The following is a 14831-nucleotide window of genomic DNA, read 5'->3' on the forward strand; positions in this document are numbered from 1 at the left end:
CATGATCTCTTTTAAGCAAAACACTAGCTATGTACTCGAGGACAAAAGATGCAGAAGATGCGAGAGGAAATTAATAAAATGTCTCTCCTCCCACTTTTGGGCTTCCCAATATCTGAACCCTGGATCACGACATGAGATTTGCCGGAAGTTGCGGTCCAGAGTCCTGTTCCACCCGGAATAGAGAATGAATTCAAAAAGGATAAAAAGAAAGGCAAACATCGTGTTTACAACAAGCACATTTTGTTCTTGAGCTTGTTATTAAGAAAATGGTGACGGGAGGGGGCCTGGATTTAGTTCAATATCACCAGAAGTTAAGAGTTCTTCTTGCAACACAAAACGTTTCCGTGCGAAAACTTGACTGTGATATGTGATCCTACAGCACTCTTGCAGAGAAAAAAAAAATTTGAGGATGACCTACATGCAGATGGATAATCCATAAATAAAATTTTGGGCTTATTTTTAAGTTGTTTAATAGGTTACTTCGGAAAATATCATAAGACGCTTTGTTTGTCCCCACCAAAGTTGCATAAGCATTGTTTCCCAGATTTCTTCTTGGACTTACAATGCTTATACACAATTTGGGGTACAAACCCAGAGTATTATGGTATTTTCCGAAATGGCCCTTGAGGTTTTCGATAAACTCATCTGGGATATTGTTAAGATCCCCATGCTAAATTTGCAAAACAAAAATTCGTGGTTCTGTAAACAGTAGTCATATATTACAGACCAAGATTTTATAATGAGTGTACCAAGCTTCTTAGTCCTGTAGAACGGTGGTGTCAAATTTCTGAAAGTTGGCTAAGGTTCTTCTTTGAAATGTCCGTTTTTTCATGGAAGCAAATTTATGTAAGAAGCAATTCTATTCGGTACATGGTTTGCGCGATGCCTACGATTTACTTGGTTGTGAGCTTCTTTCACTGTTTTTGCAACTATGGTTATCAAGATCCCGTGACACAATGCAAATGTTTTACAACTACAGCGTCATTTGCACTAAGGCAAACAGGTTTTTGGATTAAACTCAGACTACTCCAAGGGAATTGAAGTGAAACGTGCTATATGTTTTTCTGGATGAGGTACACTTTAAGCCAGTGGCTGTCCGCGTCGTTAAGTTTCCAAATGATCACTGCAGAAATATGTCACACATGGCACGATTCAAGAGAGAAAATAGCCCTTTCCCGTTCCCCCACAACACAATGTAATCGTGCTCGGCGGGGAAATTAGCAGTAACAGAGACGACAAATTGTAACACAACTTTGTTTTCAGAACTAAAACCTTTGATGAGAATAATCTGTTCCGATGTCAGCACTATCCCAAGAAGCGAGAAGAAAACGGAACCCACTCGCTCCTTTTTCACGCAAGGGAACGACATGTCAATACGCCAACTTCGGAAATACCATAATACTCCTTTGTTTTTCCCCCCAGATTTTGCATAATCATTGTTTCCAGTTTCTCGTTGGGACTTTTACATGGTCTCAAAAGAAAACAAAACAATGGTGCAAAAATTGTGGGGGACAAACAAAGAGTATTATTGAATTTTCCGAAGTGGCCTCTCTCTGGATATGTTAAGTTTTGTGGCCAAGGAAACTGAGAAAAATTTCAAGCAAAGTTGTTTCGAAAATTTTCTACACTTTACCCTAGCAGCATAACTTCTTTTTGGGGGGGTCCACGACTTGAAAAAAATATTAATACGCAGTACAATACTCTGTAAAAGGCCAAAATCCACGAACTTGCCTCTTTTCGGGGCCTTTGTTTGCCTTGTACCCACGGACTCGTCGCTTGTCCTGGCTAGGTTTCCGTATCGTGGACGAAATGATTTTGCTTGCACGAGAATTTTCGAAAAGCGTGGCAACACTAGAGATGTTAAAACAAAAAAATCGTAATATTTAGAGTCAAGCGTTGGCCGCGGAAAAGGTCCGTCGAGGTGTTACATAGCGCAGGGGATTATGACACCATGACAGTTGTAATTATTAGTAATGAGAAAAGATCCTGCAAAAGGTTGCTCCACTGGAGCCTGCAGGCTTAACAGAAGATAGAAATGTAATTTTTGAGACACCTATTGTTATTTTCTTTTGGTTTTATTTTAACCTGTTTTTTATCACGTCTTATTATCTTTCCTCTTTTTTATGCATTTCCGTTTTGGATTAATTTTACACATCACGTAGCCTTTTATGTGATTTCCGGTAAATATAAAAAAGAAAAAAAAAAAAAAAAAAGAAAAAAAAAATCTTGTAACAAGCGTTTATCCATTTCAATAACTTGAAGACAGGCTTGTGTTGGCCAGCCGAAATATGTAAACAACGCCGATATTCACGTTGTCCTTGACCAACCTTTCAGTATATTTTTCTATTTTTTTAAAGTTTTGTTGGTGTGGTCACGATCTATTTTGATCCAACGTAGGAGCAAGTTTTGATCGGGACGCGGTTTTTGGAGTGGTTTAATCCATTACATGAGTTAATTCTTAATTACTAAACGATTTTTTTTTTTTCCGCAATCACTTGTGCGCTTTCATTTTTTTTTCATTTTTTTCGTTTTATAAATGATGAGAACTTTTCCATTTGACTGAAAAAATAATTGTGCAAAAAAGTACCGCCTGGAAGGTTTGAAGTTAATCTTTAAAAATCTTACCCCCATGGCATAGTGGTAGAAATGAATGAACGAAATGTTTATCATCAACGCCTTCCACCTCTCCTCAGGTAGAAACATGGCAGCAATTTTTTTTGCTTAAAAAAGATCATTTGTTTTGGAAAAGAGCATCGCAACAAATCCATTGTATTTTTAATACAATAGTTTTTACGAGGTTCTATCTCAAAACAACGTGGACAATAACCCTGCTGGCGTACGTTGGATCAATTGGGCTGGATTCTTCTCGGCGTAATCATGATATATAAGCTAAAAAAGTAATATTTTGAGAATATCCGTTTACAACGACTTTTTCATTATGTAAGTAGTGTACTGTAGTCCCGGAGTATCCAATCGAACGTTTGGTCAATCGCACCCATCGAACACCCAATCGTTCGATTAGTAAACTCGAGTCACAATTAACTTTTACAAGTCGAACGATTGGTTTTCGATGTGTGTTCGATTGGATACGCACCATACCACTGTTATTCCGATGATTTAATTTGATTCCATAAGGAAAACAATTTCTTGTTCACGACTGTTCTTTTGTCATCTATGTTGATTGGCAAGCTCTTGCTCTCATGTAAGTGTCGTCGCCTTGGAAATTACTCTGCATCCGTCCACGATACTCGCGACGCGCTCTTTGAGGACTAGGAAAGACGCCATGAAATGGAGGCCACAATCTGTAACCTCGCTTTTGAATGGCTAGTTTCTTGTCAGCTCTGGGTCGGTTCGATAATCCAAAAGAATTAGAGGAACTCTAATGCCATGTTAACCGATTCAAGCAACTATTAGGATATTTCCAATACTAAACGGACATACGACACGAAGACGGTTGACTGAACATGAAAGAAATCGGGGGGCGATTTCTTGGCATTCCTGTCTATCAGATAATAGTTTCAACAGAGAAAAGGATTTTGTTGCGCTGGTTCAACGTTTTGCACAACGTTAAATACCTACCCTAGACTTTAATGATGCAACCGAGACCTAACCGACTATACCGAAAGTTTTGTGAAAGCACTAAGTAAGTTTGGAACCATAACATCGAGGCTTATTCATTAATGAAGAAATCTGCTAATTTACCTTTGCAAGTGGAACAGCCACCTTCCTACACGAATCAACAAAGGTTTTTCGATAGGTGCACCAAATATATACGCCTTGATGCCAGAGTTTTTTCATATGATCCCGGTTGAACCGGGCAGGCTCGTGTTACCGATTGAAATTGGTGTCTGTTCATATGGTGACTTTCAGCTCCTCTTTCCTGAGATGAAAATTTTAAAAGTGGTGACGCGACCATTCAGGCGTGAAATCTTACGAACCAGCTTGGCGATAATTGCTCGATTTTCTTCTTTGTTTAAACAACCTCACATTTCTTTGACTTTACGTTAACTATCAAATAAGACAATTCCAAACTTGCATTATCGAAGAAAAAAAAATTAAAACGCTCGGTAATGTCCGTTCTATCACGAAAATGCTTGTCTTATTTTCCTCCCGGTAACCGGATGAAGTGTTCATCGGGCAAAATGGCCAACCCGCTTACCGAGATCCCCGACCCTGATATCTCGGTAACCGAGCCAGCCCGCCGCTCTCATATGAACACATCAAAAGTTTTTACAAAGTAGTTTATAGGTAAGGCGAGACCAGCCGGTCAACGGGGCTCATATGAAGAAGCCCTTAGAGCGACGGAAAGGCGAGTCGTGAAGCGGCGAGAAGAACATCTGGTATCGGCAGTTGAGAAACTCACTGCCATGCCCCTTTGATTGACATCGAAAAACTCAATAAATTGATACGTTACATAACGAGCCAATCAGCATCCTTTCTTTCCCACGGTACATTCGTCTTATTTACTTCGCTGTCAAATTCACAAATTCAAGGATTTCCATATAAAATAATAATATGACACTAAAAACACGAATTTGGAAATTTGGATGCCAGGGTTCGAAGTTGAATTTTGGACGACCATAAGGCAAAAAACAAACAAAAGATGTAGAACTCACGATGAACTTTCTCTGCCTTCAAAGCCTCGCTTTCCGGAACTTTGGCAGCGTTTCGATTATGGTCACAGTGGGTACCAGAATGCACCAGAGTAACAACCAATTAGAATACTCGTTAGAATTAACATGTTTTTTCTCCTAGAACCAATCGAATTGCTAGGGTCACAATCTGACCCTGGGAATTTGAAACTGTGCATCCCTTTGGACCGGCATTCTCAAGGAACTCAAACGGCCTGTACCAAGGGTTTTTCCTCGCCTATTCCGTCGCTTCTAAGATAGCAAAAACCTCTGGCAGCCAGGCTACCAAAGGATAATAAGGGTCCTGAACCTATCTTACCTGCACCAAAAAGCCCCTCCCCCTCTCCCCCCCCCCCTCCCCCAAAAAGAGGTATTTAGGAGAGAAACAAAAACTAAAACCGACTTTACGTTCTGTTCATTCAAAAAGCATTGCAAAAGTATTGCTAAGTCAGTTACTCAAATATTAGTAAATACTGGGATGTCCAAACCTCAGAAAACACTTTCAAAAGGTCACAATTACTGAACCTGGTACAAAGCGAAATTATCCGCTTTTGAGGTTACTTTCCTTATGAAAAAATCAGCGTACCAACACTGAGGCATGGCCTCCATTCGGCGTGTTTCAAATTCTATTCATATCTATCTATGCAAGTGCACGCTAAAAAGCCTGAAACCGAGAAAGAAACACGGCTTTGACAATATAACTGCTTATCGCTCTTTTCTGTAAGTCATGATTAATAATATTTCCTGCTCCTGTATCATAAAAGTCCTTTTTCGAATTTTTTTTCTTTAAAATGTAAAGTATCTAGACCATGTAAAGACCCCTCAAAAACAACTAGTTTTTTGTCCTAAAGGTTGACTCACACCTTTGTGAGTTTGTCCTTAGTTACGCCCTTACATGACTAACAAATTCTATCACGTCTCTTGGAAGCTGTCTGGTTTCCGATTCTTACGGCCAAGTGCAGAGTTTTGAGTCCAATATGTCAACTACGAATTAAATTGTTTCGGACTCTCAAGGCATAAGGCTGGAGCCCGCCAACTTATAGGGTCATTCTTTGTTTTAGCATTTTAGTCCCCTCATTAGCAGAGAAGGCTATCATTTTCTAATCAGTCAGGCCAGGATAAAGTACTAAATATTGAAAGTGCATTGCATAATTAGATACCGATATACAAGATACCAGAAATATCTTCTGGCTAATAACCTTTTCGTTAATCAAAGCTAAAAGGCTTAAAAGTGGAAATTTAACGATGTTTTAACAACTTCGTTTACTTTTTGAAGTTCAATTTGTAATTAACAATGTTTGCCTTCTGGTAGCAAACGCGTATCTTAAACAAAATGTGAACCAAGGAACGTCAGCAAAGAATCCCTTTGTTCCCCTGCTTTTTGTGAGATTACTTTACATTTGATAGTCTATACGATAAATGTGTTATCGGATATGTTTAGACAACCGTTACTATACTTCGACCACTAAACTCTCTTTCTCTTCTGGGAGACGTTTGCTCTTGACTTCGCGGTCACTGGTGAGTTGCATCGTAATTTCAGGATAATGTATTGGAAGCTCCCACGATAAGCACTGCCCTGTGGCGAAAAAGGCGTCGTCGTATGAGCCAAGTCTGTCCGCCATCAGCCCTTGAAAAAACAAAAAACAAGAAGCAAAAATGTCAATAGAAATTGTATCATTCTCATCGTCATCAACATTACCAACGGCATTATCAACATCATCACTTTATGTTGTTTTTTTGTTTGTGCTTGGCTAACTTTGTTGCTTTGTATGTGTTGACCAGGGCCCGGTGGTTCGAAAGCCGATTAACTTAATCCAGGATTAGCGTAAACTTTGGTTTGCCGTTTTAACATTTTGGGTGAAATCTTCTTTTGGTTATTTTTTGGTGTTTCAAGCTTGACTTCGTCCTAATGTAAATTTTGCCAAATATCAGCCTTGTACAACATCCTGTTTCCGGCTATATAAAATCACGACGTTTATAGAATACGGATGTGTGTCATAACTGGAAGTTTAAGATATCCTGTTGCATTAAGAACCTTAGTTAATTCAAAATGAAATAAAGGTACGTTATATAAAACGTCAGCCTTCCCCCGCAAGTGTGGTCCCAAGCCAACACCGAACACAGTGAAAAACATAAAGTATCCCAAGCCTGATTCGACTCTGTCTTTTTTCACGCACATCGTAGTAAGCATAGACTGCTGGCCATTGACACCTCCGTCCATAAACCCATAAACGCCAAAATATTGCCACCACAGCACCGAAAGTTCGTGGCTAAGGTTTATACATTGCTATACCTATCCCGCCAGTGATCAAGGAGAATTGACACAGGTAAACCGGTTTATCGATTGGAACCTCTCCACCTTTGCCGAAAACATGGCGACTGTGACGAAAGAAGCTATGGCAGAAATACGTGAAAGCATGACGGACTTGTCCTAGGGAATTTCAAGATCCTGCTTACAGTATTTAACCTGCAAAAGAAGAAAAAATAAATGTCAAAACGCGTTGCAAGAATCCTATAACTATTTTTGTTTTTAGCCTTGAAGTACTACGGCACTGAAGTAAAACAAAGCTATTGGTACGTAAAGAGGCTCAGAGTACAGATCTAATGCTTTTTTTCGTTTTATTCCTCTAATTCTTGTCATTTGATCGCATTACTTGAATCGTGATTTGCGTAACACTGATATACTATGATAGAGCGGTGCTCAGTTGAAAATCCTACCAGTGAGGAAAGTGCGTGCTTAAGGAATTGACTCCTTTTCAATATAATAAATGTCTATCTTTCTTTATTCCTCGTAGTGGTATTTGATCTCATTCTCATCACATAATTTTTTTTCGTAATTAATCTTGGGTTTAGAGCAATCTTCGTCGCTTGAAGTCCAAATCCGTCCGCCAGTTATGACTTTGGCCAATCAAAATACACGAAGTCAACGTTGAACCAGTCATGAAGGAAATCAAACATTCGCTCGGGACACAGGTGCGCGAGCTAGTCACAATTGGTACTCTTCAAGTTACTTTATGTGCTGAAGGGTGAAAACACGGAGTATTTAATTATGACGCGATTACTTTCAAACCGTTTGAAAAGGTGTTGAAAAACGCATTAGGTGAGAGTCGATAGGTGAAAACGGAGTCTTCTAAAAAACGATACCAAAACGCTTGCTTGGGCGGATGACCTTAACACGTAACCTACCAAAACTGAAGGCACTGTTGGACTGTTGGACGACCGAAATATCTTTTTCCATGATAAAACGGGTTTGCCGTCTATTTATTTCATTAATGACTATCCTGCCTCTAACTATGCTTTTGAGATGAAATCTGGTAAAATTCACAAGATTTTCTCGAGTTCGTGGATATAGAACTTAAGCATTCTTGTCCGTTCAATGGGCAGCTAAATTTACTTATTTGCCCACGACTTTAAAATCAACACTTTCGATTGAACCGTACATATAACTCAGTCTTATAAGCAAATCCGTTTCCATGCAGTGGTAACAGGCCCATGAAATCCTCACCTTAGCTTAACACGAAGAACACATGATTTTTGAAGTGTCATTTCTCATTAGTTCCAAGTTGAAAACGTATGCTAAATGCATCTGAAACGATAGCATTGCCATCCACGCTGTCCGAAACTTTCCCGAATTGACAGAAATTTTTTTTTCAAACGGTTTTGAAATAATTGGAAAGCCTAAGGAGGAGGACAAAGGAGGTGGTATGAAGATTCCCATGTGGTATAAGCTTCAAAGATCTTTCGGGCATCATAGAGAGATTGAGATATTCAAATCAGTCGAACTGAAAACTTTGTCATGTGACTAGTATCCAATTCCATATAAACGGAAGATGTAAATGGGTATTCAACAGGCTCAGCGTTTTAATTTTCACATATCGTGTCCAAAAAAGCTGAATGCAGACTTGTGGCTAAATGTGCCATAAAATCGTGAAAAGTACAATTGTCAAGTTGTTCCCCTGTGGAATAAAAATGGAGATATGTTTAATGGCAGTAACTGAAGGTCCGTGTGGGTCATCTAAATTATTCAACCGTTCATTTCTGAATAGAGATTAACATAGGAATCGGTGTGACCTGAAATATACGCTTCTGTTAGCTATGGACCCTTACTGAGAATAATTAGTATATTCAGTTTACAACAGGCGACACTTGTTTGCGTCCAGTAAACTTACGATGTGCACAAAAGGAACGGTAATAACTGAAGACTACAACAACAGTTGACAGACAAAATACCAAAAACGAACGATTCTTGAGCCTGAAGTTTTGCTGCTGGGTTCCTCGCCATCTTTTTCCTTTATCTTGATACGCTTTTCGCCTTTTCAGTCTCAGTGATGGGCATGTACGTTGCAGAACATAAGCCACAGACCGAAGTACACGCAACCAGAATCCTCGGACTGCGCCGCTCGCTGCCAACCATACGCACGTAGAAGCGCATGTCGTGGAATTGCGTCATAGCAAACATGGCCTGGCTAAGGCAGATGGTGAACAAAGCCTATTGCTATCGGGCGCCACTTTACGAAGTGCTGTATCACAACCAGAATGGAGGAATTGTAGATGTTCCCGATATCCGAAGCCCGACAAGAGTCGCGTAGGTCAGGTACATCGTCCACCAGGGATTAGAGAAGGATGCAAGGAAAAAGCCCAGTATCCCAGTATATGGAACCCACAAGGGCATGATGGACGATGTCCGAAGCGATTCCACACGATAAACACTAAAGGATACAGCGTCATAGCCACGAAGCAAGGTCAAACGAACCAATCCACGCTGAAATATTGGTAAAAGAACTCGTGAGGAGGTAAGGGAAGGGATAGGGGCTGGCAGATCCCCGATTCAATTCCTCGGCGTCGCCGGACATTCTCCCGAATCCCGTGAGTTACGCTTCCTGTAAGGTTTCACTTAGTGATCATTTGTTTCATCTGCCCTAAAAAGACCTCGTGGGAAGTGGTAAATCCAGTGTACATTTTACAATTAAGTTTTTAGGACGTGAAAAAAAAAACACGGCCTTTTTGAAGAAAACTAACTTAGGAGAGGACCATTACCCAGACAAAGAGAAGGGTTGTTCAATGTCCCCGAATGCGCTTCCCCGTCCCCCAACATAATTGGGTTAGATTCGGTTTCCGTCTCTTTATTAGAGGGTTTTCTTCTAGTACTCCGGTATCCCCCTCGCACCAGGAAGCATCACGGGAGCCTCCATTTTCCCCTAATCATTCCTGGAGTTAACCTTAACCTGAGGTAAAGGTACTGTTTAGGAATGGGGTTTTTGCCCCGCGAAAAGTATCATATATCCCTTTGACTCTGAGATAGCTTTTATTTTGATTGGCTTTTACATCATTGGGCGTGTGTAGACAGCGGCTTCCATGATGAGCTCCCGCTCTCCCCCTATAGCCAACCCTTGGATTGACTGATTTACCCGTTTTAATTTCACTTGTGTTATCTAATTAAAGGAGAATTTGTTTTAGAGGTATGTAAGGTTGCAATTGATACATCATTTATAAATAAAAAAAAAAAAAAAACTTGTTTTTGATTATCCATCATCATCATCAGTCATCGGTCATCTATCACTCACGTAACAATATGTTGTGTTTTTCATTTCGTTAACGGTTACAAAGAAGCTGTCAAACAGATCGCGAAACATTGGAAAAAAAACTTCAGCCGCGAAGTAGGGGTTAGAGGCTTAATAGTGAGACAGTATAGTTGATCTTTGTCCTTTGTCCTTTTTTGGCTTTAAATTAAGAGGCGTGACAGATTTGTTCTTTCTCATTTTAGCTTGCAACTATAGTCTGCTTTGATGACTAAGAGTACGTTATAGAATATCCAGAAATCTTTTGTAAGTGTGTGTGTAATGTCTTGGAAGTATAGTCTAGGTCGTTTAGGGTTTATACCTAATCCTTTCAAACACAACCTGTTTTTATTTTTCCCTCTCACAGTGAAGAAAGGAAGTGGTGAAGCATCGATTAATATTCTTTGAAAATTTTATTTTCTCTCTAGGTGGCAGTAACTTGCCTTCCATGTTTGTCGATTAGTTAAATTGTTCGTCGGGTGGTCCCAACTTAAAGTTTTTTTCCAGTTTCAACAAAAAAGATTAATATCCTTTCAACACAATTATGATTGATATTGGTCGATGTATTGAACTTATCTTTTATAATCCACACGGGCCGGTGGGTTTGTTATTTTGAAATTAGGTCTTTTAATGGAAGTCCTTTTTTCGTTGCTATTGTGTTATATTGTGTGTAATGGCAATGATTTGAAGATGCCCTTCCAGGTGCTCACCAACCCCCCTCCCCCCCCCCCTCGCCCCCCCTCGCCCTCCCCCATACCTTGATCAATTGTATATGAACTGTTTTAAGAAAGCAATAAAGGCCAACATGTTTATCAAAGTTCTGGCTTAAACGTATACTCTCTTCCATCCACTTTCCTGTGATTCCCTCTGGTGGTGATGAAATTTAAAGAGGTTTGTGATAATTAATTTCTCCCTTTAGTTTCCCGGGAGAATATAAAACAGCGGTAGTTGCCCCTCTCGCTATTTCGCTTACTTTCCTTAGGGAGTCGGGATAAACGGGCCCCCCCCCCGCCCCCCCCCCCCCGGGAAAAAAAAGAAAGAAATATTAATAACTGTGCGAAAATGTTTTAAAACGAGAAGCACAAAAGTACAACGCTACTTTGTTTTGCCCGCTTGTTCGGGATCGCGGCCTCGTCCCCATTGACGCATAGAAATCCACATCCCGAAATGAAAAAAACTTGTCTATCCATTTCAATTTGTCCCTAAATATGGCTAGTTGAAGCGTCCCCAACAGTCATACAACCTTTTGCAGGAATCGCAGTGCAATGCCGGGCTTGGACTCCACCTCCCCTCTATCCCCCCGGAAGCCAAGTTGTTGCACGTGATGAGGGAAAAGACAGTATCATCTGTCGCTGGGGCAATTCATACTATTGTTTAGCTAAATCCGCCGGCCTTTTAGTATATCAATTAAAAAAAAAAGGTTTCATTACCAAGAATCATATTAGCTTGCAAAGATAAGTTTTTGCCTACAATTATCGTATTAGAATGACGATATATCAATGGCATGAATTAAAAAAAAGTTGTCAAGATGTCCAAAAGTTTTATATGTTCTCGGCATTCAACTCGTCAAGCAAGTCTTGCGCGTGGAGAATCTGGTTGCTAAATTAAATCCTAACGCCTGAGCGCTCTCCACAACGCCTAGTGTTGAAGAAATCTCCATAGCTTTATATGGATGGCCTATCCCAAATAAAATGTATTTGGATATCCTCCCATTTTTGTGGAAAGGATGGTTTTCGGTACGAATGTAGTGAGTTTTGGTTCGGAATAAGGATCACTTATTTAACCTCTTCGAAGGGCAGAATCCAACAACAATAAGAACGAAAAAAAAATTATGCGTTTAAAAATGAAGAGTTATACCTGCTTCTTAGTCTGGTCGAGTTAAAGTAGTCCATCATTGGCGGAAGCAGCAAACCAAAATGGTATGAACCACCGCAACACGATAATCATTGATAGTCCAACTGCTGCACAGAGCAACCAAGACCACAGACTTTCGGGATGCACTTCCCGAATACTGTCCCTGGTTGCAGGAAAGTGCACTTTAAATACTGTAAAAACCTAGGAGAGAAAGATATCGTAAATTTGTCATTTGCTTCTCTTCAAATCGGAGGCACAATCCACTCGGGTTAATTGCCACTTTCATCGCCTGGGATGTACCTTTAAGAGGCTTGAGAAAGGTGTGTTAGTGATCACTTACTTGAAGTAATGAAATGAAAGACAGTTAATTAATAAAACAGGAAGACCAATCTCCCCTTTCAAACGAAATACGGAAAAAAAATTGAATGGCAATGACATTTAAACGGGCGGATCCAAGATTATTACCTTGCTAGAATCGCCAGAAGATTGCCTTAGATTTTCCCAAGGAATATTCTAACGCTGAAACGGCAGGGAGTGGCTTTTGAGATAACCTTCTCTACAACTTGCCACACTGAGGACACTTTTTTTTCCTCATTACATGTTACCGTCTTCTCCGTTTACATGTCATGTGCCTAAAACATACGAGCACGGCAACCCATCAGCTGTATTGTTTACCGTCACCCTTCAATCAGCGGTTCTTGTTTGCCAACTGAAAGTGTGTCCACTTGACGTCACTGTGGCTATGGGGATTGGAAATAAAACGACCTCCTGTTTCCCTGAGAACATACACTATTCCATTCACTCTTAGACGAAATGCACTCCTTATGTTCGAGGCGCGGGGTACACATATCAAATTATTCATCATATTCTGCGGAACTTCATGGTTATCTGTTCTTCGAAAAAAAATTCAATATAACATGTCAATTTCAAAGTCAATGTGAAGTGTACAGGAAAAGAAAATAATGGTTTTTTCCGGAAAATATCTGTTCGGAAGACGATTTGAGAGCTAGAATTGTCGGAAACATTTTGTTGTAAATTTGCTTGCTTGCCTGCCTGTCCTCGGATTTTCGAAATCTAAAAAAATGGTAAGAATTGCCCATTTTTAACGGATTTTTACCCTAAAAGGTCACCTAGAATTGTCGGGAGCCGTTCTTCTGTGCTGAAATTTTCGAAAATGTAAGGTTTTGATCCCTTTAATTTGGATCACTAGACTGTTCAGCTAGGAAATCCAAACAGACGCATAATTGTTTAGGGGATACCAATATTATGGCCTATATCAAACCGTTTAAGTACTAAAATACGTTTGAACACTGCTACGTTTAACTGTTTTTTGAATTATATTCTCGTAGGTTGCCCCTGGTGTTTTTGGTTTCCAGAATGGTGAATAGCTGTGAGTAAGGGAAAGAGAAAAGATCTTGGGCACTTTCCTCGAGTTGAAATTTCTCTCTTCTCCGGTGGAAAATGTCCTCATAAAGTTCTTCTTCTTGTTAACTTGAAGTACCTAGCTTTCCGTCCAATATACTATTTTTAGTTATTTATCCCAAATAAACAAATATTACAGAATAACGTATTGTCCAGATATAGTAATCGATAAGATAAACATGCCCTGATAAGTTTCTAAATTTGATTCCCTACATTAATGATCAAAGTTATAGTAAAGTGACAATAATGTGCTCATACCTAGACGGTTTCAAGAATGGAAATTAGCAAATCAATTCCAAAATAACGTCCGATCACAGGTTGCACAACATATCCTTACATTTATTACATTAAGGGTGATAGAAAGGTGTTGAAGAGAATCACTATGATATCAGTGTCACGTTTACACGCGCACCCGTAGACAATTGCCAGCACTTACCCATTTTGGGTTGCTCATTAAGTCCCATTTTTTTTTTTAAGGTTTATCAATAAAACGAAGGTACAAGTTAATTTTATGCCGGTGTAAAAGGATAAAAACGTAAACAGAGAAAGATGGAAATTTGTTGCACCTCAAAAAAATTATGCTGGTGAGTGACAGTCGGAATGGATGTGTTGCCACACAGTCGATGTTAGTCGCAATCTTAACCCACGGGCCTCGATCCTATTTGAAATCAGAGTTAATTTTTGCTGGAACATGGGTGAAAGCTGAAGAGTATATCTTAATATTTTGCACAATTAACTATGGCATACAGCCAATAGTCTCTTCACTTTTTCGCATGTCTTTAGGAAGAAAAACAATTTACAAACGATGAAAATGGAAGAGTTAATATGAACGTAAGCGATCATAGAGTTGCAAGCAAAAACTAAGGTAAACCGAAACCTGACTCTTACAACTGTCCAGACGCAGGACCGCAGGCTGCTTTAAAAAAACGCGACCCGTTTTTAGTACAGGCACCCCACCACGCAAGCTCATGTGATTCGCGCGAGGATTCATATTTTATTAATCCAAGGCAACATAACTTAATCTTATTGGTTCTTAGCATCTATTGCCTTACACGTATTTACCTTGCACGTGCAACTGCATAAGAACGAGAGTTTCAAGCTGTTGAGACAAACGTTTTTTGTAATGAATACGAACCTTTCCTAGTGTGAGGAATGGTTTTCGTCAATTTTATGTTTGACACACTTTATATTTTTACCGCTCAAATATTTTGTCGAAGGTTCTTTTCGTGTGTAAAGAAAAGCGGGCCGATTGGCAAACCCTATAAACCACAGAGTTTTACGCGGATACTTAGGTAGCGCTTACCTAAGAGTTGTAATAAAAGTTTACGAATTTTCAACCTTAGATACGTAAAGTCGTGTTCCTGGA

General features: G+C 39.7%; 1 pseudogene; it reads right to left on the minus strand.

Moving 5' to 3' along the window:
- Positions 1–6082: 6082 nt before the first annotated feature.
- On the minus strand, positions 6083–12244 carry LOC138035008 (monocarboxylate transporter 4-like; annotated as a pseudogene).
- Positions 12245–14831: the final 2587 nt, after the last annotated feature.

This window comes from Montipora capricornis, unplaced genomic scaffold, assembly GCF_036669925.1.
Source record: "Montipora capricornis isolate CH-2021 unplaced genomic scaffold, ASM3666992v2 scaffold_24, whole genome shotgun sequence".
Taxonomy (NCBI): Eukaryota; Metazoa; Cnidaria; class Anthozoa; order Scleractinia; family Acroporidae; genus Montipora; species Montipora capricornis.